Source organism: Narcine bancroftii, chromosome 1 (genome assembly GCF_036971445.1).
Source record: "Narcine bancroftii isolate sNarBan1 chromosome 1, sNarBan1.hap1, whole genome shotgun sequence".
NCBI lineage: Eukaryota > Metazoa > Chordata > Chondrichthyes > Torpediniformes > Narcinidae > Narcine > Narcine bancroftii.
In genome coordinates this window covers 404,823,995-404,840,643 of record NC_091469.1, presented here as the reverse complement: position 1 = coordinate 404,840,643, position 16,649 = coordinate 404,823,995, and the positions used below count along the sequence as shown (strand labels likewise).

Genomic DNA, 16,649 nt, shown 5'->3' with positions numbered 1-16,649 from the left:
AGATTCTTTTGCATTCATCTTCATTATAATAAAATACGGGACTCTTTAGTGTCATGGGAAAATGTCAATCATACAAGGTGTACATTTTCTTTTAAATCAATGAAATAGATGACAACAAGAAATGAGCCTAGCACCAAACCTTATGACATAACACTAGTCATAGGCTGATAAACAACCTTCCAACATCGCCCTGTGCTTTCCACCATGAAGCCAAATTTCCATCCACTAGATCATTGAGAGACATCTGGAGTCTGGGTGAAGGGATGCAGATATGGTTGAGGTTTACACATTTTCTCCTTATCCTTCTAGATCTGGAAGCAGTGCTGGAGCTTGTAAATTTGGATTACCCTCAACAGTTGGATACTCAGAACACCAGGAAGCCTGTCTGCAAGTTGACTGTTAAGATTTAAGATACTGAATCACAATTAAATGTTATGACTGAGCCCAATGGGAAGTCACCCATTAGTTTTTAGTGAAATTTTGTAGAACTTTTTATGAAGATTTATCTTCGGTGCTTGGGGAGGTATTACAATAAGTGACTGAACAGTATGAGTTACCAGAATCTTGCTCTTGTGCTTTAATTACTGCAATCCCAAAAAAAGATAGAGACCTGTTGAAAGTGTCTTCATCTAGACCTATTTCTTTATTGAATGTTGATTATAAAATAATAGCAATAGCAAATTGATTTGCTAAGTATTTACCTAAATTAATACATGATTATCAAACAGGTTTTATTAAAAATAGAAATGCTTCAGATAATATTCTTCAATTGATTAGTTTGGTCAATGAATATTGATAGCTTGATGCGGAAAAAGCCTTTGATAGGGTCGAATAGGATTTTTTATTTAAAGTATTGGAGAAGTTTAAATTTGGCCCTTTTTATTGGTTGGGTTAAAGCTTTATATATGAACCCACCTGCTAGGGTGGTAACAAATGGTCAAGTTACATCATTGTTTAAATTGACGCATTCAACTCTACAAGGTTGTCCATTGTCACCAGCTCTGTTTGCATTGGCTATCAAACTGTTAGCTCAAACAATAAGGCAGAATGAACAGATAAGAGGGATGAGAGTTATGGTTGAAAAGTATAAGATTAATTTGTTTGCAGATGATGTTTTGATATATTTAACAAACCCAGAACAATCACTGGCACATTTACGGGAATGTTTATTACAATAGGGAACATTATCTGAATACAAAGTTAACTGGGATAAGAGTGAAATTTTACCAGTCAGAGAAGGAGATTATTCAGAGTATAAAAATATTATAAAACTGAAATGGTCTGATAAAATTAAATATTTAGGAATAATTGTAAATACTGAGTATCAATCTTTATACAAGTTAAATTATGTTCCATTATTAAAAAAAGATTAAAGCAGATTTAATTAAGTGGAATTATTTTCTGTTAACTTTAATTGGTTGAGTTAATTGTATTAAGATGAATATTTTTCCTCGTATTCAATATTTATTTCAATCAATAGCATGTTCTCTTTCAAAGAGTTTCTTTCAAGATTTAAATAAAGTTATGAGAGAATTTTTTATGGAAAGGTAAACTACCATGGGTAGCATTAAATTAACCTACTTGGAAATATGCATTAGGTTGGCTCCAATTACCTCATTTTCAAAATTATTATGAAGCAGCCCAGTTGAAATTTATTAGTAGATTGATGGATTTGGACCAGCCCCTGAGTTGGGCTAAAGTTGAGATAGCCTGCATTTCTGAAGTTGAGGTGTATCATTTTAAATTTTGATGGAATGTAAATTTTTTGAGGGAATATAATATGCCAATAATAAAACATCTATTAAAATTATGGATTAAAAAAATAAGATTTTAGAATCAAAAGTTAAATTGTCAATTTTAACTCCATTATATAATAATCAGCTTATTTATTTTTCAATGTTTAATAGTCATTTAAAGAGTTGGGATTCTAAGGGTATAAAAACATTACAGGATTGTTTTGTAGAAGGACAGTTTCTTTCTTTCATTCAATTGAAAGAGCTTTTTGATATTGCTAAAAATTCTTTATTTGTTTATTATCAATTTCAATCTTTGGTGAAAATAATGTATGATAGAGAGATGATTTTATCTGTATTGATGGAATTCGAGTCTTTGATTTCTTCTATACCAAAAAGAGGTTATATTTCTGTTATGTACCAAGTATTACAAGACAATATGGATAAGTCGGAATGGGAGAAGTCTAAACTTAAATTGGAAAATGATTTAGCTTTTGTTTTACCTGAAGACTCTTTGGCTTGGCTTCACGAATGAAGATATATGGAGGGGTAATGTCCACGTCAGCTGCAAGCTCGTTTGTGGCTGACAAGTCCGATGCGGGACAGGCAGACATGGTTACAGCGGTTGCAAGGGAAAATTGGTTGTTTGGGTTTGGGTGTTGGGTTTTTCCTCCTTTGTCTTTTGTCAGTGAGGTGGGCTCTATGGTCTTCTTCAAAAGAGGTTGCTGCCCGCCGAACTGTGAGGCGCCAAGATGCAAGGTTTGAGGCAATATCAGCCCACTGGCGGTAGTCAATGTGGCAGGCACCAAGAGATTTCTTTAGGCAGTCCTTGTACCTCTTCTTTGGTGCACTTCTGTCTCGGTGGCCAGTGGAGAGCTCGCCATATAACACGATCTTGGGAAGGCGATGGTCCTCCATTCTGGAGATGTGACCTACCCAGCGCAGTTGGATCTTCAGCAGCGTGGATTCGATGCTGTCGGCCTCTGCCATCTCGAGTACTTCGATGTTGGTGATGAAGACGCTCCAATGAATGTTGAGGATGGAATGGAGACAACGCTGGTGGAAGCGTTCTAGGAGCCGTAGGTGATGCTGGTAGAGGACCAATGATTCGGAGCCGAACAGGAGTGTGGGTATGACAACGGCTCTGTATACGCTAATCTTTGTGAGGTTTTTCAGTTGGTTGTTTTTCCAGACTCTTTTGTGTAGTCTTCCAAAGGCGCTATTTGCCTTGGCGAGTCTGTTGTCTATCTCGTTGTTGATCCTTGCATCCGATGAAATGGTGCAGCCGAGAAAGGTAAACTGGTTGACCGTTTTGAGTTTTGTGTGCCCGATGGAGATGTGGGTGGGGGGGGCTGGTAGTCATGGTGGGGAGCTGGGTGATGGAGGACCTCAGTTTTCTTCAGGCTGACTTCCAGGCCAAACATTTTGGCAGTTTCCGCAAAAAAAGGATGTCAAGCGCTGAAGAGCTGGCTCTGAATGGGCAACTAAAGCGGCATCGTCTGCAAAGAGTAGTTCACGGATGAGTTGCTCTTGTGTCTTGGTGTGAGCTTGCAGGCACCTCAGATTGAAGAGACTGCCATCCGTGCAGTACCGGATATAAACAGCGTCTTCATTGTTGAGGTCTTTCATGGCTTGTTTCAGCATCATGCTGAAGAAGATTGAAAAGAGGGTTGGTGCGAGAATGCAGCCTTGCTTCACACCATTGTTAATGGAGAAGGGGTCAGAGAGCTCATTGCTGTATCTGATCTGACCTTGTTGGTTTTCGTGCAGCTGGATAACCATGTTGAGGAACTTTGGGCGGCACCCGAGGTGCTCTAGTATTTGCCAAAGCCCTTTCCTACTCACGGTGTCGAAGGCTTTTGTGAGGTCAACAAAGGTAATGTAGAGTCCTTTGTTTTGTTATCTGCACTTTTCTTGGAGCTGTCTGAGGGCAAAGACCATGTCAGTAGTTCCTCTGTTTGCGCGAAAGCCGCACTGTGATTCTGGGAGAATATTTTCGGTGACACTAGGTATTATTCTATTTAGGAGAATCCTAGCGAAAATTTTGCCTGCAATGGAGAGCAGCATGATTCTCCTGTAGTTTGAGCAGTCTGATTTCTCGCCTTTGTTTTTGTACAGGGTGATGATGATGGCATCACAAAGGTCCTGAGGCAGCTTTCCTTGGTCCTAGCAGAGCTTGAAAAACTCATGCAGTTTGGCATGCAGAGTTTTGCTGCCAGCCTTCCAGAACTTTGGGGGGATTCCATCCATACCTGCTGCTTTGCCACTTTTCAGTTGTTCAATTGCCTTATATGTCTCTTCTCAGGTGAGGACCTCATCCAGCTCTAGCCTTAAGGGCTGTTGAGGGAGCTGGAGCAGGGCGGATACTTGGACTGAGCGGTTGGCACTGAAAAGAGATTGTAAGTGTTCTGAGCATCGGTTGAAGATGGAGATCTTGTCGCTGAGGAGGACTTTGCCATCTGAGCTGCGCAGCGGGCTTTGGACTTGGGTCATGATAGTGTTACTAAATTAATGAATGTGTGGTATAGAATGTTTAATTATAATTTTCTACATCAGTTGTATTTAACACCAGAGGAATTGAAAAAATATGATTTTAGTACTTTGGATTCTTGTTTTAGATGTGGTGTATGTACTGGAACTTTTCGACATGTTGTTTGGTCTTGTGTACATGTACAACCATTCTGGGATGAAATTAAGTTAATTTTGGAAAAAATTATATAATTTTAAGTTACTTTTAGATCCATCTATTTTTTTAATGGGTTATATGATTCATTTAAGGGGATTAGGGTTGGATAAATTTCAAATTGCATTTATATATTTAGCATTGTGCAAGTACATGGAAAGCTAATATAGTGATTAATATAATGTGCTGGCATAATTAATTGAAAGCTTGTATTGTTATGGAACAAAATTACATATAATCTACATGACAATTATTTTTTTGGGTTAATAAATGGTTACTATATTTGGAATATACACATTTAGACATATTTTGAATTATTATTATATACTTTTAGTTTATGTTTATATATTTTTAGCTCTCCTTATGAGAGCTGGCTGATGGGATGGCAGGGAACTTGATTTATTTTTTTCCCTCCTTTTTGTTTTTGTGTTTTTTATTTTTTTTTATTTTATTTTTTTAATATATATTCATATAAAATTTTCTTTATCGAATGTATTTTGTATTACTATTAATGATTCTTCAAATAAATAAAGTTTTTTTTAAATGTTATGACTGAGTCATTTTTTCAAAGCAAGTTAATCATCTATTGAGAAGAGGCCACATTTCCAGTGAATACCACCTCCTTAATTCTCTGCAGTGGGAGTTCCATAATCATCGAGCTGTAGAGTCAAACAATGCACTTTTCAGCTGAGTTTGTGTCAACAGCTAAGCATTCAAGTCAAGTCAATCAAGTTTATTGTCATCTCATTGTAAAAATACAACCTGATGAAACAGTGATCTCCGGTCTTCGGTGCAAAACATGCAGTTACACAACCAGACATAACACACATACAGATAAATAATACATTATGCAGGACAAGTATTTTCTCTAGATAAACAAATAATGTTTTGTATAAATGAGAGACTCGGATAGCAGTTCCTTTGGTCGTTCAGCATTCTCACTGCCCATGAGAAGAAGCTGTTCCTCAGCCTGGTGGTGCTGGGTCTGATATTCCTGTGTTCCTTCCCTGAAGGGAACAGCTGAAAGTTGCTGCGTGCAGAGTGGAAGGGGTCCTCAATGATTTTGCACACTCATTTCAGACAATGATTCCCAGTAGATCACATCTATTGGGGGGGGGGGGGTGGTGAGGGAAACTCCAGTGATCCTCTCTGCCACTCCTGTGGATGGACCTCCGATCCATTTCTCTGCTACACTGCAGCACTGTACCACACTGATGCAGCCGGCCAGGAAGCTCTCAATAGATCACCATTTCAGTCTTCTCGGGAAATGCAGTTGGTGTTGCGCCTTTTTGACTTGTGACGAGAAGTTGAGTGTCCGTGATAGGACACTAGCTAAGTGAACACAGGGAACTTGGTAATTTCCACTCTCTCTACTACAGAGTTGTTGATGTGTAGTGAAGTGTGGTCGTTCCTGGTCTTCCTAAAGTCCATGATCAGCTCCTTCATCTTGTCCAAGATGAGACTCTGGTTGTTACTCTTGCACCATTTCACAAGGTTTTGCAACTCTTCTCTGTAGTGCAACTCATCATTGTTGCTGATGAGGTGCCATCTGCAAACTTGAAGACACTGTTGGAGCTGGATCTGATGATGCAGTTGTGGATCAGTAGCGTGGACAGGAGCAGGCTGAGTACTCAGCCTTGAGGCGTGCCAGTGCTCGATATTCTGTTACCCCAAAAAACAATGTGGTCTTTCCGTTAGGAAGTCCAGGATCCAATCCAATCCATTTACACTAATTGTACATTATTCTCACTTTTCATTCTGATCACATCCCCATCAACTTCTTACACAGGTTCTACCACTTATCAACATACAAGGGGGGATTTATAGCAGTCAATTAACTGACCAATGTGGTCACATGAAAACAAGAAAATCCATACAGTTGCTGGAGGTGGAGAGTGAACCCAAATTGTTGGAGATGTCTCTCCTCATTGGCGACAGGGCTGGCGTAGCAGTTAGCACAACACCTTTCGGCACTAACGATTGGGACCAGGGTTCGAATCCCATGCTTACTGTCAGGAGCTTGTACATTCTCCCCATGTCTGCATGGGTTTTCTCCGGGGGTCTTGTTTCCTCTCACTGTTTGAAATGTACTGGGGATGTAGGTAAATTGGGTGGCATGGACTTGTGGGCTGAAATGGCCTGTTACCATGCTGTATGTCTAAATAAAAAAAAATTAAATGTAAAATTTAAAAATCTCTGCCTTAAATTAGTAATCCATTGTTATGATACTCTGCCCTCCTGTTCCAGATCACCCTGGCTTGGGAAACATCCTCGTTATATCCAACCAGTCAAATGCCGCACTATCCACAGCTGCACTCAAAAGCCATGCAGCAGGTACATTAAAAGGCTGAAAGGGAACTCAGGGAACTGTGGGATGAGGAGACATGGTAATCCTCTGTTTGCATGAGGGGCAGGCAAATCAAGGAACCAGACGTGAGCGCACACAGTTCCAAGTATAAAAAGGCTGTGACGAGTGAAGGGACAACTAGTTAAAATTGAAGATGCTATAATCGTGAGCAAACAATAAGAAGCTGAAGGGACTTAAAGGGTCAGGCAGCATCCATGGAGAGAACTGATCTGTCAATATTTCATGTTGGACCCCTTTGTCAATACCAAAATAGGAAGGGGTGATATCAAGTATATCAAGGGAGAGGGCAAAGAAGTGCACAATTCTGGGGGGAGGTTAAGAAGTGATAAGGCACAGGGCAGAAGTTGGGAGAAGAGAGACAAGTTGAAAATTAAGGCTAGGGCAGGCTTCACATGCAGATTGAAGTCCCTTTAACTAACCTATCTATCATGTTCAGTAAAAGTCAAAATTTGTACCTATAATCTTCCAGTTTATGATTTCAATGACTAATGTTTGTTAGTTGAGTAAATTGGGTGGGAGGGGGTTGAGATAATTAATGTTTTGCTCTGGAAAACAGAGGGCCATTTTCCCACATTGGTTTCAGGGGCATTTCAGGGAAATGTAAAGTAGCAGGAAGAGTCATTGACTAAAATTGAAGGAAAAGAAAAAGAAAACTGGTGGCATTACAGCCAAATATTGAATGACCTTGCTCACTTAGTCAAGGTTCATGCCTTCCTCAGTGTCTTTTCTCTTTACTGAGACTCATTTTTGTCTCAGTGTCATAAGTCACTTCTTTAAATGTCTTTCATTGCTCATTCTCTCCTGCCAATTGATCTGCCTAGTCCACTTTCGTCAAATCTATCCTCATTCGTTTTTTTTTCTAATTCCTCTTCTGTAAGTTGATCATAGTTGTTTTTGATACAAGTTCCTCCCTCACAAACCAAGTACAAATTCTTTCAAGCTATAGTCATTAATTCTTGGCCTGATCTGTTTTTCCATAACACCTACCCCATTAATTTCAATCCCTAGTCTATTTCCAGGAATATATATGGTGAACCTTGCTTGCACACTCTCCCCCCCCCCCCCCCATTGAAAGTATACCCTTCCTTAGGTAGAAAGACCAGGCCTGTGCACATTATTCCAGATGTGGCCTTTTACAATTGCTTGCAGAACCTGCAAACTAACTTTCAGTAAATTGTACACAGGAATAACAAAATCCCTCTGATTGCAAAAATCTTTCAGTTCTTCACCATTTAAAAGGTATTCAGTCTTTCCATTTTTCCCAAAAAGTGGATGACCTCACACCTTTCCACATTATGCTGAATTTACTATAGCCTCCCCCATTTATTTGGCCAATATATATTCTCTTCAATCATTTTCACATTGTCATCACAATTCATTTTTCCAGGCAGCTTGATATCATCAGCTTAGATAATTCAACACTCTAAAACTTGTTAGTTTCTCAATTAGCTATTTCAGATTGTTTGATATTGTGCAAGAATTTTTAAGTCTTTAATTGGATGAGTATGGAAAATTTTTGGAGACAGAGTCCATTCTGCAGTTCTGATCCTAAAGTATTTTATTGCTTTGTGATGGAGTTCTGCCATATCATCTGAAGAATGCATGGATAGGGAATGTGCTTGATGTGCATTATAATTATAGGATGAAAACTTGGTAGCTAAATGAAAATTCCAGCACATTTCATACTTAATTTGTAAACAGAACTAATTAAAACATCAGAGATATAAAATATATTTAGTCATCTTATGTTTCCTTAAGGCTATTTGAGAAATGCTAAAATATCTATTTAATAACATGAAATTATTTGGAACTTATACCAGAGAACCAACCATTTAACCAAACAGGACCAATCATTTATAACTGTTGGCACTGAGATCCTCTTGCGCCACATAACACTCCCATATAAGACTCTGTCATCTAACCATATTAGAACCAGAGAACACTACAGCACAGAAACAGTTCCTCAAGCCATCTAGTTCATGCCAAACTATTTTTCCACCCAGACCATAACCCTCCTTACCCCTCCCATCCAAATTTCTCTTAAATGTTAAAATAGAAACCGCATCCACCATTTCTACTAGTAGCTTGTTCCACATCTCACCGCCCTCTGAGTGAAGAAGATATCCCTAATGTTCCCATTAAACATTTCACCTCCATCTTTAATGAATGTCCCAACTGTAACTTAGGCCAATGCAATGACCGAGAAAACGCACCAGTACCTCTCGAACCATAGAATATTGTAGCACTGAAACAGGCCCTTCAGCCATCTAGTCTTTCCCAAACTGTAACTCTGTCTAGTCCCTCTAGCTCTTCAGAAATCTGAGGAAATTTGCTCGGTCACCTGTACCCCTTATCAACTTCTGCATTGAAAGTATCCCTTGGAGGTGAATGATTTCATGGTTCAGGAGCAGACCCACCTAAGTTTGCAAGAAATTGCAGAGGGCTCCCTCCTCCTTCTTACCAACTCCATCTATAATTCCTGCTGCTTTGGAAAATATGACATATTAAAAGACTCATCCCACCATAGCCACACATTTCTCACCATCTCTCCTCCCATCAAGAAGGAGATTCAAAAGTATCAGATTGTGCATCATCAGATTCAAGGACAGATGCATTCCTGCTGTTATCAAATACCATAATGAACCTCACAAAGATAAATTATGCTGCCTTTGCTCCATACCAACTCAGTTCTCTCTGTGACTCTGCACGTTTGTACTAAGTCTTACTTGTACAATGTATGACATATCGATTGATCTGTTTGCAAAACAACCCCTTATCACAGCATCTTGGTATATGTGACAATGCACTTGAACTTGAATTTAATGCTGACATTCCTACATTTATGACTCATTTCTAATCTCATCCACAATTGGAAATATATTCTCCATGTCAACAAGCTAAATTAATTCAGAACCTTAAAGACTCCTCACACGTCTCTCTGCCATCTTCTCAGTCCTAGAGTAAAAGCTGCCAATCTAGTCAATCTTTCCTCATAAGCATAATCTGTAGTATCTAGAATTAATCTGGCAACCCTTTCTTTTCAAATTCTTCAGTGTTTTTTTTTAATTTTGTAATATAGAGGCCATAATTGTTCGAAGTGTTTCATATCTAATTTAGCAGAATTTTAACACTTTATTTCCAGACTTTAAATACTGCAGGTCTCATTAAAAAAAAATAGAAGTGCAGCACTGTAACAGACCAATTCGGCCCTACAGGTTTGTTCTGCCCAATTTACACCCATTAATCTACACCCAGTACATCTTTGAAGAGTGGGAGGAAACCGGAGAACACCCATAGAGACACAAGGAGAACATACAAACTCCTTACAGTCAGTGCGGGATTGGAACCCAGGTCCAGTCCCAATCGCTGGCACTGTGAAGCCTTTGAACTAAATGCTCGGCCAACCGTGCCATTTCACACCAGCATCATTGATTTTAGTGATGCATAACGTCAGATATCTCATCACCTTGACTGCTCTCAGATGTTTATTTTTCTTCCACCAAGATACACTACCTCAATTTTTATATCTTATCTTCTTGGACAGTTGCTTGGGGTCCAGGACAATTTAGTTCCACTCCTGTTCTGTGAGTTCTAGGATGATGATGAGGCTGTTATCTCTTTACTGTTGCCACCATATGATTAGAAAAACTCTGGAATTCATCACTGTACACTGATGCCCACTTAGAAAATGCCCTACAGACAACTGATTCATTTTTGAACCTCTGGTCCAAACATTCATAGATATTTACCTTAGTGGAGCAATGGAGCCAAACAATGATAGTGAAAGGTAACAACTTGCAAAACATCCAACAGCAATTGATGAGAGTGACTGCAGAATCTGGATAAACTGTCAGAGGATTTAAAAAAAATGAAAGAATGCAGAGACTATTTACAGGGATGTTGCTGGAATGAGCTGTAAGATGAAGTGGTGAATGTAGGTTCAATTTTGACAATTGAAGAACATTTTGACAGGCAGGTGGGTGGGAGGGAAGTGGTATGGAAAGCTACGGTTCAGATGCAAGTTAATGGGAGGAGGCAGAATAACAGTTCGGTCTAGACGAGTGGGACCAAAGAGTCTATTTCTTTTTACAGTAGTATTCTCTGGCAACTTGAAGCAGGTGCTGCCTAGCAATGGCCCGCATTGGCAATGCCAGAAAGAGTGCCACGCTTGAGCCACACACACTTAAGCAACTGCACAATCAACACACATCCAACCACTACAGAGACCCCATAAGGTCCAAATTTCCAGCAGAGCTTGAGACTAGGCAGAGTGGGGAGAAACCGCCTACCTCCATCTCCAGCCCTAAAGTCTGGCTGTGCCCTGATCCCCCTTCCCATGAGAAGGCAATCGAGGAGAGAGATGCAGAAGGAATGGCAGACAGTGAAGAAAAGGAAGAAATCCCAGTGATTACCAAACAAAAAAACTGGTGACTGTCATCCTGAACAGTGGGAAGAAAGGGTCACGACACAGAAAAATGTTTGCAACCTCTCCTCATCCAAGAACAGTCAACACAGGCAGCTGACAATACAGATAAAATTAGCAAGTGCATTCCCCAACTCCAGGAGATAGGAGCAGTATTGAGACTGCCACTCTACCCAGCAAGACCCAGCTCCAGGAAATATGAGCACCAAAACACCCGAATCACCTCAGCTCCCGGGGGAGGGAGGATATAGCACAGCCAGAGGACAGATGCACATCCCCAGGATTCATCCACTGGGGATGATCACCTTCTGTACTTGTCCCCAAAAACAGTGATGTTGTTCCCAAAAGCTGTGGGTATGAGGGTTCAGACTGATTAAGAGAAGACCAATGTTTGGAGAACCCCAAACTCCAGAATGACAAAGAATATTAAAATCATAACATTAAAAGGTGCAGTATGAAATGCTCTAGGTCATGACCTTCCAATATCTTGCAGCCATGGCAGATGTGACTTTCCTGCAGGAGTCTAGGCTGTTGCACCACTGTAACTGTCAGAGGTTGTAGCTGAGGTGGTCCCATGAATTCGTTGCTCTATCTGGTTGGGCGAGAGCAATTGTCAAGCCTCCAGCTGTGATATCCCACTGCAGACATGCAACAATTAAACCACCAACAGAGATAGTTGGGGTGGAAAGAAGGGGGGAGGGTGATGTCACTTCATGGCTGACATAACATACCACACCTCTCCACTCCAGCTGATTGAGGTGTACATCTCACTACATGGAGTGACTGGTCATTTTTATGCAGCTTCCAGCATTGCTGACAAAATCCCTGCTGGTCATTCTGGCCGGAGTCTTCAAATGCATCAACCCAGCCTAGCTGACAGCAGATTGAACAGTCCCTCCAGACTCATGATGGAGTTGATTAAAGATGCGAAGCTGTGTGACGCCTTCAGCAAACTTGCCCCACAGGTGCAACCCACCTGATCAAAATCATACTGCTCACCAGGTCTCAGATAGATTTCCTCTCCATATTGAAGGCCATCATGGTCAGAACCACTGACATCGCACCTGTGTTCTTCTCCATCCATTTGTGCCTCCTGTCATCTACAAGAGGACCAGAAGGCCTGCAGGGGAATGAGGAAGCTGAACATAAAGTTGACAACTCCAGTGAACAATAAGGAACTAAAAAGGAGTTACACAGGATGGATTACCATGTATTAGTGAGACACAGAAGATGACATCAGGATGTTGTCAATCCTCAAAGGTATCCAAAGGCAAAGCAGTGTCAGGCCCTCCTGCAGCTACTCCTCCTCCGGCAATTTAGGGGAGTGGACGTAAGAGAGGAACTCTGAGTGATGAAGAGTCAGCAAGCCTCCAAATCATCCAAGATCATCTTCCAATCCAAGTCCACTCCAGGGAGCAGCACAAGGTGCACTTATGTGCCTTTTTCTAAAATGTTCACAGAGTGAATTTGTAACATCCTTACAGATGGATATACTGAGGATTGTTAGATCTTTAATGTGACAGTAAGGCACAGGCTCTCAGAACTTCTTCTTCTTTATCCCAGAGGCCTTAAATGAAAATAAGTGGGGAAAGTCTGGAAAGTTGGAAGAAATGGCTGGCCCCATCCATTATTTTGAGTCAAATAAAACCCCTAGAAGCGAGTGATTTCCAGCAGAGTTGCACATGGATCAATGGAACAGAATGGGCCCGGTCCTGCTGTAAGTGTACAACTTCTGGCCAGCATCATGGCAGAATCTATGATCACCCTCATTCACAATTAGAAGAGTGAGAAGGAAGACATCAGGAATTGGAGATCCATTTTATTGTTGAAGGTTGATAATTAAATCTTGTTGAAGGCCACAATAACTGGGTCTCTAACACAATTTATGAATTCTCTGACTGTTGGTGGCCAAATAACTGGAAATACAGGATGGAATTGAGGAATCTGGTTGGGAGGTGCCAGATCAAGAATCTTGCTCGCAACATCAACAAAACCAAGGAGCTTATGGTGAACTTTAGAAAGGGGAAAGCAAGGGATCACACACCTGTCTGCATTGATAGGTCAGGATTACAAAGGGTTAGTACTGAGGCAATGATGAAGAAGGCACACCAATACCTTTATTTTCTGAGGAAATTTGGCATGTTATTGAATGATTCTATTGTATTTCAACAGGTGTACTGTGGAAAGTATACTGATTGGTTGCATCATGGCCTGGTTTGGTAATTTGAGTGCAAAGGGATGCAGAAGGCTGCAAGAAGTGGCATAAATAGCGAAGTCCATCATGGGCTTTGACATTCCATCCATTGGGATGTTGTTTCAAGAAGACAGCCAAAATCACAAAGGGGCCCCATCACCCTGCTCACAACCTCCTCTCACTGCTACCTTTGGGCAGAAGGTACACAAGCCTCTTCTCCTTGTGGTGGTGGAGAAGCTTGTGTAGTCCTGTGATCCTGATAGTCATGTTGTCTGGAGCTATGCTCCTGGTTAGGTTACCCATGGCACTAAGTTCAAGGGTGAGGTTCCTGACAAAGAACAATCCAACCAAATCCTCATTGGTGGAACTGGTGAACAAAGTTACTCTGAATTGAGTGGCTGTGAAGGCAGTCAAACCCTGCAACAAATCCATCAGTTCTAATCATCGTGGTTTTCATGCCTTTGGAATTAGTTGGTTGATTTGTGAAGTATCGTGTGTTTCTTGGAGAGCAACATCAAGTGCATGTTAAACAAATACACACACAGGCTCTGTAGATCAATGGAATGAAGGCCATCAGCCTTAACTATGAGGATAGCCATGACACAAGCCTGAAGCAGCATCTCTAGGTTTAAGAACAGTTTTTATATCCAATGGCTTTCAGGCTCCAAAATGTAAAAATACCTTGCACTGTTTTCCTTCGGATATTTTTAAATTTTGAATAATGTTTACTTTTGAAAAAAAAATGCATCGTTTATCTCAACCCACTGTGGCCTGTCATTGGGGTCTGTTTCTCCACACTGAGCCATGGTTGGATGTATTATTGGATTTACAGCAGGTTCCTAGCAAATGCACAGTACACAACAATGCAAATGTAGGCCGGAAATTATGCCAGGTTTCCAGCAAAGCAGTGCTGTCAGTAACTAATCTACATAGCATATTCTAATGACAGCTTTTAAGACAGATTCCATTTCTGCACTAATTCCTAGTAATATATCCTTCTACCAAAAGGAGTTACTAGTTAGTGTGTTGAGAATTCAAGATACAGTCTGTGGAGATTCATAAATGTACTCAACATGAGTCACCTGAGTTCACTATGTGTCCACATGAATCAGTCTCTAACTTTGCACTTGACAAAGTTTAAATGCTTACAAAGTACACTCCATTTTGTCAATTAAGTTCCCAGTCCAGAGTGTAGAATTCTTCTGATTATCGGTACAAAGGCGCAGGGTTAAAAATTTGTAGATTATAACTATTCTTAAATGCTGTCTCATATTTTCAAATTACTTTATTTTGGTAATGTATCTTACATAACCATAAAACAATAACAGCATAGAGACAGGCCAACTTGGCCCTTCTAGTCCACGCCGAACACTTACTCCCATCTTGAAGAAAATTATTGGCTGGAGTCCAAATGGAGTTGATCTACTTTTCAGCTGCTACTTAAAACTTACAATACAAATTCCCTGAAAATATATAAATGCTGGAAGAACACAGCAGGTTAGACAGCATCTGGCAGAAGCAGTGAGTCAATGTTTCTAATGAGGACCCTTCGCCAAGACTGGTGAAAGAAAGGAATGTTCAGTGATTTGAAAAATAGTGTGGGGGGCGGGGGGGGGGAGAGACAATGGGGAGATCTAATTTAAAAATACTAATTCCCTAACTGTTTTCAAGAGTTTAATTAATGGAAAATTTGATTAATTCAGCAATATATTAAAATGTTGGTCATGAGCTGACAATTGCTGGAACAATATCAATTAGTCAGTTACAAATTAATATACCAATGCTAATGCTGTGAAAGTTATAATTTTTATTTCTACTCCTTTTGGAATCCTTCTCCATTGCTAAAATGGGACAAAATGAAATAATTCAATGTAATTCTAACTGGGATTTACCTAAAGGCTTATTAAATGGAGATAAAATATTGAACTGCAGTAGGAAGATTATAAATATAAAGACTGCAATGATTGTGCATAATGTGAAGAAGGAACAAAATTTTAAATATTCAAATAAATCTGGCCTCAGAGAAAAAAACAGTGGGGAGTAATTTTGAAGTCAGTGGAAATCAAAAGAACGAAAGGTGTAGAGATGTAAAACAGCTGACTAAATGAATAATGTCCCTTTTTTTTAATTTTTAAGATGAGAGCATCACTGGCCTCTAGAGTTTCCTTTCCTCAACATAAGCCAGTTCTGTCATCATGCAGAAACAGAATGCATGGAAAGAAAGTACATGAAACAAAATACAGCAGGCTTAGAGTTTGCCACAATCATTATCGGAATCTCATTGAAAATCCGACTGTTACTTATTATGTCACAGGAAGAGGCCACTAATTCATGAAGTTGATGGAAGCATCGAACTACAGAACGCTACAGAACTGAAGTAGGCCATTTGGCCCAACTAGCCTGTGATTAATAATTTATTCCACCAAGCCCATTGACCTGATCCCAGACCATACCCCTCCATATCCAGTTGATCTATGTAAATATCCAGTCTTCCCTTCAATTTTAAAATTGAGCCAACATCCACGATTTCTGCTGACAGCTCATTTCACATTCTCAATACCCTATGAGTGAAGACACTCCCCTTATGTTCCCCTGGGACATTGGACATTTCACCTTTCACCCTCAACTCATGACCGCCAGATCTTCTCTCAATTAATCTCAGTTTAAAGGACCTGTTTGCATTTGTTTTATCTTTCGCCTTCGTGATTTTGAATACCTCAATCAAATCTCCCCTCATTCTCTGATGCTCTATGGAATAAAGACCTAATCAGCTGGTATCAGTCAGATCCTAGCAGAGCACTCCTATTCTCTTTCTTAGAACTTAATCTTTCTCATGTGTCTATTAATTCTCCTGGCACCTGTCAACACTGAACATAGTTTATAGGAGGCAATCAAACGACCTACCTGCACATTCTCAGGATGCGGGAGGAAAGTGGAGTGCTCACAGGCAAAACTTGCAAACTCCAATTAGACATCTTGCAAGGTGAGGATTGAACTCAAGAGACTGAAGCTGTGCGACTCCAAGCTAAGCAAGAAGCTATGCTTCATGGATGATCATATCCTCTCATGACAAGTATCTCTTGAGGTCAAGGATGCCTTACTTCCCCTCTCATTTCTGAGTTTGATGAGATCAAAATGAAACCACACACCCTTGCTCGGATGGGACGGGAAGGCTTGATGTGGATGGTAAGTGGGTGCTTTGGGGTGTTGCTTTCTCCTTCAACCATTCGTACTCAAGTCAAATCGAG

At 40.3% G+C, this 16,649-nt stretch overlaps 1 long non-coding RNA gene across 1 annotated transcript in view; it reads right to left on the bottom strand.

Moving 5' to 3' along the window:
* The window catches only part of LOC138753215 (uncharacterized), a 28,975-nt gene extending 14,034 nt beyond the window's left edge, over positions 1-14,941 (bottom strand). The window contains exon 1 of the long non-coding RNA XR_011351038.1: positions 14,778-14,941. This is a non-coding gene — a long non-coding RNA (uncharacterized lncRNA). The remainder of the gene's footprint in view (positions 1-14,777) is intronic.
* Between the last annotated feature and the right edge of the window lie 1,708 nt (positions 14,942-16,649).